Source organism: Bactrocera neohumeralis, chromosome 2, assembly GCF_024586455.1.
Source record: "Bactrocera neohumeralis isolate Rockhampton chromosome 2, APGP_CSIRO_Bneo_wtdbg2-racon-allhic-juicebox.fasta_v2, whole genome shotgun sequence".
Classification (NCBI taxonomy): domain Eukaryota; kingdom Metazoa; phylum Arthropoda; class Insecta; order Diptera; family Tephritidae; genus Bactrocera; species Bactrocera neohumeralis.
The window spans coordinates 60,109,181-60,122,064 of record NC_065919.1 but is presented as its reverse complement, the minus strand read 5'-3'; positions in this window follow the sequence as shown (position 1 = coordinate 60,122,064).

Sequence of the window (12,884 nt, the reverse complement as noted above, 5' to 3'; positions counted from 1 at the left end):
TGTGGTTTTTTGTGAATTTCTAAAAATGTTCCGTTTCGCTTCAATATTAAAAGATAAATGTAAAGGATCAAGTATATATGGAATTTTTAACTATAAATCTATTTCGTCAATCTAATATCATAACTTCTTCCTCGTCCTAAAAACTCCGGAATCCGTAAGAATGAATGAATAAAAAGGACACAAAATTATGGTAAATACTTTTATATACGCTGAACGGGGCATATTAAGCTTGTTACATCAAAAACAAACGTCAGAGATCGCAATTTGTTTATAAATAAATTATTAGCGTGACGTGCTATGTCGATTTAGCTATATCCGTACGTCTGTCCCTCTGTATATGTACGAAATTGTCTCTCAGTTTTTACGATATAAATCAGAAATTTTGCAACCGTCCTTTTCTCATACATAAAGTCATCGGCATCATACTCTCAATAACTTTGACCCGTACAAACCTAGGAAAATGTTTTTTTTGGAAAAATCTTAGCCTGCACCAATACAATCTGGGTGCATAGTAAACATTTCCTAGGAGGGTTGTTGCCAATATCCCAAAAGGATCCCTTTCACTCAATCCTATCTAAAAATGAAGATTGAGCCAATGATATCCAAAAAGTAAACGCTGCTGGTAAGCAATTTTGTAATCCTCAAATTAGTATAGGTAAAAGAGAAACTGTGACAAATCAGTGCAAATATGTTGTAGCTCTGACATATTACTAAAGTTACTGAGTTAAATAAATTCTCCTCTACGGTATGCCTCAAAGGATATGATAACGCAGGAGTGCATTGCAAGTGTGCCTTTGTGTTTTAATATCGATATATATTGTTCGATTCAGTACTCTCCAATAATTTGTGAAGAGAAGGGAGTTAATATAATAATAATATAATAAAAAGAAAATGGGAAAGAAAGAGAAATGAAACCGAAGTTGAATTTATCTCCTTCTTATTTCTTTTAGTGGACACCGCTTACGTGGTTATAGCCGAGTTTACACCAGCGCGCCAGTCGTTCTTCCTTTCCACTGTTTGGCGCCAATTGCAGATTTCTCCACGTGGTCTTTCCAACGGCGAAATTCCATGTGTATCCAAGTCCTTTTCCACTGCTTCCCCCAGCGGCCACTGCGCCGAACACTCTCAGAGCCGGAGTGTTTTCGTCCATTCGAACGACTTGACCTAGCCCGCTGTCTCTTAACTAAACTTACATATATTTCCAATCACTCAATATATTACTTTACTTAAAAGAAGTTCTCAAAGAATAGACTCTTTACATAAGCAGCTTTCAATGAACAATCTAATCAGGTCCCATTTATTAAAACCGATAGGAATTTTTGTGAACTTCTTAGCCCGAAAGGCATTTAGTAGGAACGAAACGGATTTAAATAAATAAGTATGTACACATAATCTCATAAATCACAAAAATTATACACTATTACATAATCGTTTCAACCATTTAATCTCGGCAGTCTAATTCCTAATCTAGCAAGATAACTTTCTTTGCAAACAAATTCCGATTGGGAAAAAGTTTGCCGGCAATCTTGCCGTTTTGAATGCTTTGAACTTCGGTTCAAAGGCTGGCAAAGGGTAAACACGTGAAAAATGTAAAATATCCATAAATTTGGAGCGCAATTTAGAAAGCTAAAGCGGGAATAAAGCGCCGAACACATACTTATCAAACTATGCGCACGAAAGAGGTTGCAAGCAAGTGAGGTATGTAGAAGAAACGCTCTGCTTATCTTCTTAAGTGTATGCGCTAAAACTTATGGTGAGGAATTCAGAACCGAAAAACTATTTTAACCTTGTCTTAATAAATTTTTAAGCATCTTCTAAACACTTGTCAAGAATGCGCATATATGCTGCATACTCAAATATGAGCACAAGCGCTTACAAGATAACACACAATTACACACACATACATGTTTGTGTGTGTGTGAGTGTGTTGCTGGATGGAGAAACCAAAGTGTTGCTGAAAATTATTCAAAATTTTTAACATTCAATTTACGACGCACACCCAGCGCAAGGGCTTAGAGCATAAGCGTTGAGAAGGCAGCAGCAACAAGCGGTGGCTGTAATGGTTATCAAAATAACATACTTTCAGAGCGGGGTCGAAAGGGGTTGCCGGGTAAGGCAGCGTGCCCCCAATAACAAGTCTCTTACCGTCTAACGCTGGAATAGCGGTTATTTGCTTTGCTTCCGAGTGCTTGTGGACCAGCCTACGCACGCCTGCAAGTCAGCTTTTCAATATAGGCCCCCTTTGATGCTGTTGCTCCGCCATTTGACGCCCACAACGCGCCCACTGCTTGTTGGCGCACCCGGCAGCCTGGTCGATATATTTTGTCAACGCCACAGTGTGGAGTGGGCGCACTTAAATCGACGCGCTAGCTGCCTGGCTGGCTCCTGATACTACCAATACTACTACCACACTACTGCTGGTAGGGCTGAGCATTGGAGGGCGTTAGCCGCACGCCGAGAGGAGGTCATGTATTTAACGTGTTCTTAGCTTGTCGCCGGCTGTATTGTGTTTGCTCGATAATGTTTATGAAAGTGTCGAGACGGCCGTGCGAGCCGACAACCGTGTTGATGATGATCAGTAGGCACACATGCACACACACATACATATTCATGTGCGGTGGTGCGGCATGCTGAAGTGCACAGAAAGTACTCTGAGTCTTTGAATATTTTAATATGATTTAATATTTTACATGAATGCTGGCAGCATATACTCATACGTGTGTATGTATGTGTGCGAGAGTACAAGAGATCAAGATAACAAAGGATTACAAACTGCTTTTATATGTGCTTACATACTTATGTGACTGCCAAAATGTGTTGAAAGCAAATATACGCATACTAGGGTGGTACTTAAAATCTAAAATTACACGTAAATGTTAACAAATTGGAGGATATACAAAAAGATTTTTGTTAAATTAGGGTAAATTACATATTTTTTCAATTAGTCCAATGAATAAAACGGCACTTGTTAGATTACTTTTCACTCCGTTCTCTTCAGTGATTCTTCGAATGTTAGGGTGGCCTCTCATTTTTCAAAAATTTAGCAACTTCAGAATCGATTACTATAAAACTTGGTCGTCAATTTTATATTATGTCCACTTCAATTTAAAAATATTAAGGTGGTCCTTCAAATCACAAGTTATTTGTAAGTCTCAATATTGACTGATTTGATCAGAACAATACACGTTACGTCACTTTTAAGATACGTCCACTTTATTGAAAAGGTATTAGGTTGGTCCTTCAAATCTCAAATTATATGTTAATTTCAATATTGACTGATTCGATAAGAACTTCAATTTTATATCACTTACTCTTCAATTTAAATATATTCGGGTGATTTTTAAAAAACTCACATATCTTAAATTTAAGGTAAGTCTAAACATCGTCAATGATATAACGATACATATTACATTCATTCGTTTTCATTGGAATGGAGAGATATTACACATGGTCATTGTTCAGATTACCTCAAAATTTTTATCTTCAAACTTGTGATACAATTATAAACTCGCCCAAAAACATTTTTCCAATAAACAAAACTTTGTACATGAGTTTAAGTACCCCCCCTTATAATAATACATATTCTTATTTACATTTTTCCGGGCCACGCTTGTTGATGGGCGTATTTTGTGGGCGCGTTCGCACTTTTGCAAGTAAACATATATGTCATTGGCACAAGCCAGAAAACCGCACTCAACCGCTTGTCGGCCTCAACAGCTATGATCTTAGCGCTGCAACAACAACACCATCTACAATGTAAGTAGTACGTGTGAGCGCGCGTGGAGTTGCGAAAATATTAGGTAAATGTTTTGAATAGTTTTAGCAGTTATTTGGGTTAGGATTTTTTGAGCCAACATTAGTGAGCAACCCGCTACACTTCGTTGCCCACCAGCCGCTGTAGCCAGCTCGCAGGCCAACTAGCCAGTCATCCCGGCAACTAGTCAACCAGACCTCCCCACTCAGCGCAGCGAGTGATGTGAGTGGGGTTAGCAGCCAAAAAGACAAATATGCCAACGAATTTATGCTTGGCACATGCCGCTATATACGGCTATGCACAACCACACAAATGTATATGTACAGAAGTGTGTGTATGTATGTGTTAATTTACAACCATATACGCATGCTTTTCACATTCTTGTGCTTGTATCGTACGCGCTCACGCCACGCATGCTGTGGCTCATGCTGTAGCCAGCACCACTCAGCAGCTTGTCCGTCCGCCTAAAAGTATGCTCTAACAATAACTTGCTTACGCTTGTGCGTACATATTTGCTAAAGGCTTTGAAAAGATTTTCTGTGTAATCAGCATAAGGGGACAAGCATGTAAATTCACTTTGATGACATTGTTAATTTTTTGCGCACACAAAAGACAAGCCGCTCCCCTCCCGCCGGCGCACCGCCCACTAACACATTTCGCTTTTACTCATTTTCATATGCGTTTGAATATTATTTTTTCGTTTTTGCTTTACTTGTGTGTTCTTATTTAAATTTTTATTTTGTCCCTCTAAATATGTGTGTGTGTGTGTGTGTGCGCTGAAGCTCATTATTCTTTTGTTGAAATGTGGTTGCTAAATTATATTGTTTGAGTTGGCAATAATTTTCATATGTATGCTCACCCCTCATTTGTATATGTGTGTGTATTTACATGGGTAAATGTTACGCCATGACTTGCATAATTGCTAGCAATGACAAGCCAACACTCTTACTTTCTTTTGTTGTGAGCAAAAGTATGTGCGTAAATTGGAGAAAATATTTAAATTTATATTTTCTACTACTCCGTAGAATTTAAATGAGCTTAGTGGGAAGCATTAAGTTCTACTTCGGCTATTGTGTCTACATTCCCACTGAAAGGTTGCAGGATAGAAAAAACTGAAAATGTCACTCACGAAATATTTCCGCGTAAGCCCTTGTAATGGGTGCAATGGGATTTCGGGAGCTATTAAAACTACTTCAAAAACGGTCTGGTGGCCATCTTTGATACTAGACCAATACATACCCAAATGGGGTATGAACACTGCTTACAGCCGACCGGCCAAAGCACTTAAATCATTGGAATTAGGCTCAAAATTACGGGGGGGCATGGTATTATAGTAAGTTTCCCATTGGACAGGAAAAAAGAGTTAAATATTTCACATCCCACAAAAGAAGAATGTCTGCATTAGCCGAAGGATTAAAGATTGAAAAGGAACTAGAGCAAACTTATTCGATAAGAATCCACACTCACAAGGTAGACTCAATTCTAAATGACTACAATTCTAACTTTCAGGTTGAAATTGTTGAAATAGTAAGTTGTCTAAGTTGTCTGCTCCTACCGGCAAGTCTAAGGCCGGGTTACACAGTCATATAGGAATAGAAAATAGTGAAGAATGGACAGACAAGTTGGCACGCTTTGGGTCAGCTAGGAATACAAATACCTTAAGCTGCCAAGACCACTCCGCTTATTCGAGGGCTTGCTTGAAGCAATGGATCCCAGCGAAACATCTTTGGTCCTGGAATATACGTCAAAAATATTTTGGGTTGAAGTTTAGTGCAGAGCATGCGCGGAGGATTAATAGATGAAAGGATAATACTGTTGCCCTGCTTTTATCGGACTATCTTCCACGAATAACAATGTTCCAACGTAAAGGATATTGAGGAAAAATGAGAAAAAATATACTATATTTATTGGTTAAGGTTTAATTGGTTACCATTTGTAAGTACAAAAGGCACAAAGGTGGAATGAGTGCGGTCCTTAACAATCAGACGTTTTTCAATCACTCTTATCAACTAACAGAGCAAGAAAAAGTTCACGAAGGGTCTTGAAAGTAGAAACTAATATAGCGCCTTTTACAGAGTGATTGATCTTCAACGGAGAATGGAAACCAATTTAAAGACCGAAAACATAATCAAGATTGGATTTTGAAAGCCGCCACTCTGTCCGCTTGTACATCTGTATGTCTATATATACTACTGTGATAAAAATTAAGGGTGCATTTTTTCCATTTCATCTCCTTCAAAGTAATCCTCTCCCGTCATCATTGCACTTGGAATCATCCTCCGTCGTGATTTCCATCAGAGCCTCCTTCGATTCAGCTTTTATATCCTCAATTGAGTCAAAATGGTGTCTTCGGAGTGGTCATGTGAATTTGCTGAATTGCCAGAAGTTACACGAAGATAAATCAGGCTAATGCGGCAGTTGCGTCACGATTAGTTGGAGATATTGCGAAATAATCACGAATAACCAAAGCAGTATGAAATGGTGTATTAGCGCACTTCTTTGTTCAATAAATTCAGACATAGTAAAAATCGAAGAATTCACTTTTAGAGCCTCACAAAACGACGCATATCTCAAATACTAATGAATAGGTTGAATATATTTGAAACTTGTCACTAACAGTACTACCAAATTACAGAAAAAAAGTACCGATTCGAAAAACACGCGAAGTAAAAATTAAAAATTCACCCTTCAATTTGATCACAGTAGTAGGTGAACTATTTGCCCCTCAGCTTTTGAAATATTGTAACGGAATTTTGCACATATTATGGTTTGCTACAAATCGATCGATATAGATCTTTGTAATCAAAACATTTTTATGTGACATTAATATTCGCTGATTACTGTGCTAATCATAGTAAAGCCTGTTAAGTATGTTATTAAGAGATTACGCTAGCGTGAAAGTCACAACTGTAATTTGAAAGATTGTCTTCATTTTCAAATTGCTTTCAGTAGACGTGCCTAATTTGGCGGACAAATATCCATCGAGTAGTATATCGGATATAAACTCTCGGTCAAAAGTGTAGCGTCGCACGAAAGATGCCACTGTTTTGCGATCATGGAAGTAATAAAGTTTTACTCAAGTTATCTCACGCACATATACAATCATTCAGAACTCATTTCGTCTCCCTCTTAGCTAGTATCTCTCACAATTATTTTAATGTAAGATCCATTTCTACTTCTAAAGAGAAAAATTCTAAAGATAAAAACTTCTAGGGGAAAAAAATTGTCTTATAAATATTGAAATAAGCTTTAAAATACATTATTTGATGAACTCACTAAATTATGGATACATTTTAGTGGGCTTTTGATATAATAACTGTCTTCGAATGGTCAGTTCTCTGCTCGCTTCTGCTCTTCTGTTAAAACTTTATTTGCAAAAGCAACAACAAAATTATTGAGTTCAACCTTCAATGCTTCCAAGTTTTGTTTTTGCACATTTTAGCTTACTTTTACTATTGTGAATGGTTCAGTGATAAAAAAAAAATATTTCCTTTTTTAAGTATTTTTTTATACTATATGTACATAAGATGAAAAAATTTATTTCTCCACTAAAAAAGAATCATTAGGCTATTGCACATGCGTTAGAAGACATTTTAGCGCAGGGTTGCACAACAAGTATAACATATAGGTATAGTTTGTTCGTTTCACTGGAGAGTAATGCTTGGTGAATCGAGGACAGGAAATGTATTTTTCACTTTGGCTTTTTGATATTAATCATGTTTGGTGCTGAATATCTGGAGAAAATAATATCCATTCACCATTATCAAATATTCTTTAAAATTAAATTATACAAGGTCTGTCTCAAAAGAAATAGGACCGTTAAAAAAACAACAAAAAATTAATATTTTTCAAAAGTTATATTTTTTTATTCAAAGTAGTTTCCTTGTGCTTCGATTCAGCGTTTAGCCCGGTCAATTAGCATTTCAAATGAGCGTCTTCGGAATGCTCTTGAGAATATCGGTCGTCGCCTTTTGGATACCTGAAATGTCCTGAAACCAGTGTCCTTTCATGGGCAAATGAAGTTTTCCAAATAGGTAAAAATCACAGGGTGCCAGATCAGGTGAGTAGGGTTAATATGAAGTTTTTTGTCAAAAAATCAGTGACAAGCGTCGACCGACGACACGGCGCATTATCGTGCAACAGGCGCCAGGACCCTGCCTCACGGTATTGTGGTCGAGCACGACGAATGCATGACAAAAGAAGTTTAAAACAAAATTTAATATTTGCTCTTTGTTCAAAATGCATTTTACGACCGATGACCAAAAGCTGCTGTCACTTTTTGATCGATAACATCGATTGTAGTTATCCAATTATCTTAAAATTTTTACGAAATGTCACCAAGAGATCAAACTTTTTATTTCAGTTCTGTTTCTTTTGCGACAGTCCTTGTATAATTTTTTAATTTTTTTTTATTTTCCTCAGTCTCTATTTTAACATAATTCCATAAATATAATTGCCTGACGCAATTATCGAAATTCCTCAGTGAAGGCGGCAGACATTGGACTCCAATACAATTCCGTAAATGCAGACGATTCGAAAGTGAACGCGCTCTTAGGCATATGTATTAATATGTAGGGTAAACTTATTTACCATAACCTCAGCTGTGATTATGCGGAATGACTTTCTTTACTTCTATGCTCAAATAATATACGTTCAATGCTCTTCATAGTCTGAATATGAATGAAAACATATGCTTGGGTGCTTTTAAATACTCTATATATGCCAACATTTGAATTGCATTGCAGGTATGGTGTATTTTTATATACATACATATATATATATATTCATAAAATGAATGCATACATATAAGTATCTGCCTCGGAATATACGTGTATTTCGGATTGTTGGCTTGCACAATACCGTTATTAGTCAATAGTTCGTATTTGTGGTTTGACGCTTTATTTTAAGAACAAACCTAACGACATTAGCAACGAAAAATAAATACATACTCATACATATACACACAGCAACTCATATAATGGATTGCTTTCATTGCAAACAGGAGCTTTCATATACAAACATATAGACATATGCATATATATATGTAACGGTGCATTGCAATGCAACGCAGCAAGTGTTTAGCTGCACTGGCACTGACTGCTTGCTGCTCGAAGGCACTGAGGCGAGTCGTTGAGTGTGTGTGCGCGAGAGTGGATATTTTTAGTCAGTTTACACTCGCGTCCTTAATGTGTTAAGTAAGTGGAAAAATATCCAATGACATACACGGACAACACCATGTGTACACACATATATATCTGCATGCATATGTGTTGGTTGTATAAGCCTGACTGCAGCGATGCTACCCTTGCTCCCCCAACCAAACTTGCGTAATAATATTCGTACATGTGTGTGTGGCGGAGCGTGCATGCACTCCTTCAACCTCTCATTGGTATTCGCATGCATGCGTGAGTATGTGTGGGTGTAAGTGCGCTACATAATCGCTTAAAAATCGCATCACGCCAAGCATATCAACAGCAAGGTAGCACAATTTCGTCGCCGTCATTACACAAATACATGTATTTGTGTGATTGTATGCGGTAGAGCGCCCAGTTGTTGCTTCTAGGAGTATTACCAGAGTGTTTTCGCTTCACGTCGTCTACACTGCACACCGCGACGTGCACTTAGCGTCGCTTCATGCGATGTTTTTTGCATTCAAGTATTTATGCAACGTTTTGTCTGTTCAAGAATCCAGAAGCGAAAGTGTAAGTTTGACATATATCCAAGTACATGAACCTGTTTACTTATACAATCTACCTATATTTATTATGTGTCGGAAAAAATATATATTAGAAATTTTATTAATGTTAAGAAAACCACCCATTTCAGTTAATGAGCCGTGTGTGTGTATGTGGACAAATTGGAAATAGACTAAGAAGTATCTGTTATGCCTTTTGAATGTTTTATAGAAAGATGCAACATTCAGCTGTTCAATTTTGGGCTGTAAATTTTGAATATGCATGAAATTGTTGAACTATCTTGAAAACTGGATATTCAGGAAGCTTCTGAATGTTCTGTCATCAAGATAAGTCAATGAAACGGTGGGAAAGTTCTCCGTACTAGGCTTCAATTTGCTTTCACATCCATTGTATCCACAGAATGAGGCTTTCTATTCCTTTTTCCAGTTCGCTTACATCGGCATATTACTCGCTCGCTAAAAAGAAATATAGCAACCATGAAGCGGTTATCGTCAAGACGAAAACAAAAAACGTCTGCAATAAAAACTTTATTGAGAAATTAGAAAATCACGCTAATCGATGCAGGTTTCTATAATGACCAAAAAGCCCAAAATTTTTTTTGTTTTGTTGGTACAATCTTCATATGAACGTTTGTGAAGTTTCATTTCAATCTGTCAATGTCAAAAATGGGTCGTACAAGCTTGAAGACGATCCACATGAAGGACGTTCAAAAAGCGCATCAACACCAGAAATCATAGCCAGAATTATAAAAACCATTAGGCAAAAAGAGCCATATTTTTTTGAGATTTTTACATCGGTTTAAGCTGCGCAATGAGTACCATTTGGAACAAAACACATCAATGCTATTTTTGAGAAACATTTGCAGACTTTTTAAAAGGATTTTTATGGATTTATCACCATTTATCCTGAATCAAAAATAAGGCTAAAGAGTGGTGTAAATATGGTTGTTCGGCTTCGAATCGTGTCCGGAAATCAGCCAACAAGATTATGGCATCAGTTTTTTGGGATGCGAGAGGAATTTTGTTTGTGGAAACTTGTAAACTTGTAAAATAATTAATTTTGAATATTATTGCAACTTTTTGGATCAGTTGAAGGAAAAAATTCGTGAAAAAAGACCCGGTTTGCAGAAGAAAAAAATCCTTTTTCGTCAGGACAATGGCACCGTGTCACAAGAGCGTTTTCACAATGGCTAAAATCCATGAATTAAAGTTCGAATTGTTGGAGTATCCGCCGTATTCATCAGATTTTGCCCCTAGCACCTTCCATTTGTTTCCAGAACTCCAAAAATGTATGCGTTGCAAGCGTCTTTCATCAAATGAAGAGGTCATTATGTTAAGAAATAATGCAAATCTGGCATCACTATATTTCGTATTCCTTTAATACTGTTCTTATGAATATTATCTTATATATACATAAAAATGAATCGCAAAATATGTTGCTAAGAGCTTAACTCAACAACGTCTGGACCAATCTTGCCAATTCTTTTTTTTAAATGTTCGTTGAGGTTCAAGGATGGATTTTACGGAAAAATTCGAATAATTGCCGGAAAACCCCTAAAAACAGTCCTTTTCTTTTTCCCATACAAACGAATGAATGTTTGTTTGTTAGTAACGCTAAGAGAACAGCTGCACCAATATTTATGAAATTTTCAGAGGTTGTTCGTTGTGGATCGGGGAAGGTTTAGGATTAAAAATACCTTATACTTTTCATGAGGAAAAGTCGGAAAATTGGATGATTCCAAAAAGTAACTTTCTTCCAAACAAATTTTTTTAAATTTTTGTTTGTTTTGTTTTACAACATTTTGATTTGTAAACTATTTGAATCGTTCAATTTCGGTCGCTTGCTTTTTTATTCCGGCTATTCAAAAGAAAAATTATTGAAAATTATTCAGTGAAAACTTTACGTGTGTTTCACACAAAGTGATCAATTGCGAAGAGCCCTACGTATGGCAGCCCAAGGCAAAACAAGGCAAGAAGTACTCCCAGGATGCGGTGATAAACGTGCGGAATTATGGATCACGTTCAATCAACAAGCGATTGTCACGATGGCACAGCACGACTTTTCAAACAACAATTACGATGTTTGATGGACTTTATCTTGAAGCAACGTATATGTGGTGCTGTTAGATGCTAGATGTACTCTGTTGAGTGGCAAAAGAGAAGTTTGCTGCACGCAAACATTCCTTTTTGGATGGTGGTTACACCAGATCAAATTGATGAAATCCTTTCTGCTGAAATTCCTGATGCATAGAAAGATCCAGTATTATACGAAGTGATGAAAGCCAATATGGTTCATGGGCCTTGCGGACACCACAATTCCACTTCGGTTTGTATGTCTGACAATAAATGCACGAAACACTATCCACATACTTTTCTTTCGGAAACACAAACTAGAAGTGATGGATATCCACTCTATCGGCGTCGCTCACCAGACGACAATGCCAGAACATTCAGCACTCAATTAAGAATAGTGAATATCGAAGTTGATCCATTATTGTCTAATTCACTTTCAAAACTCATATCAATGTTGAGTTTTGCAGTTTAGTGTAATCGATAAAATACGTTTGTAAGTACGTCACCAAAGGAAGTAACATGGCGGTTATTGGTCTTGAACGATACGGTCGATACGTGAACTGCAATAAAGCGCTTTGTAGGATATTTACTTTTGCAATTCATGAACGTTTTCCGACTGTTGTGCGTCTCGCAGTTCATTTGGAGAATGGCCAAAGAGTGTTTTTCAACACAGAGAATACAGTACAGCCAGTGGAAACACCGCCAGCAACAAAATTAACATTTACGAGTTTCTTCTCAACTTTCGTCAGTGATCCGTTTGCGAGAACATTGCTCTATTCGGAAATACCTTGATATTGTACCTGGAATGCTTGGTCGAAGAAATAGTTGCGCATAAAGCAAGGCCAACCAGTAGATGGACATCCAGGTGTGTTATCAACTAATGCATTAGAACGAATTTACACAATCCACCCGAAAAACTGCGATTGTTTCTACCTTCGGTTGCTATTGACTAATGTACGCAACTTTATTTGACTCATTGCGTACTGTGAATGGTACGGTGTGTACAAGTTTTGGAATAAGTCAGCAATTACAATTGTTGTAACATGATAATCAATGGAATCAAACATGAAACATGATAATCAATGGAATCAAACGATGAACGATTCGATAGCTACTTCGCATGCTAATGAAGGTCACGCACTTTTCGCCATGATCATTTCCACATATCAGCCTTCAAATCCGCGTCAATTATGGTATACGAACAAAAATGACATTGCCGAAGACATTTAACATCGTATTCGATAAGAATTGGAAATAAGCAAATTCCGGTTGATACTTCCAGTGGTTTGATATCAATTTCACCTGCCTTTTGTCAATTTACTTCAACGAAATATGAACCTATCACGAATGTTTATGCCAACA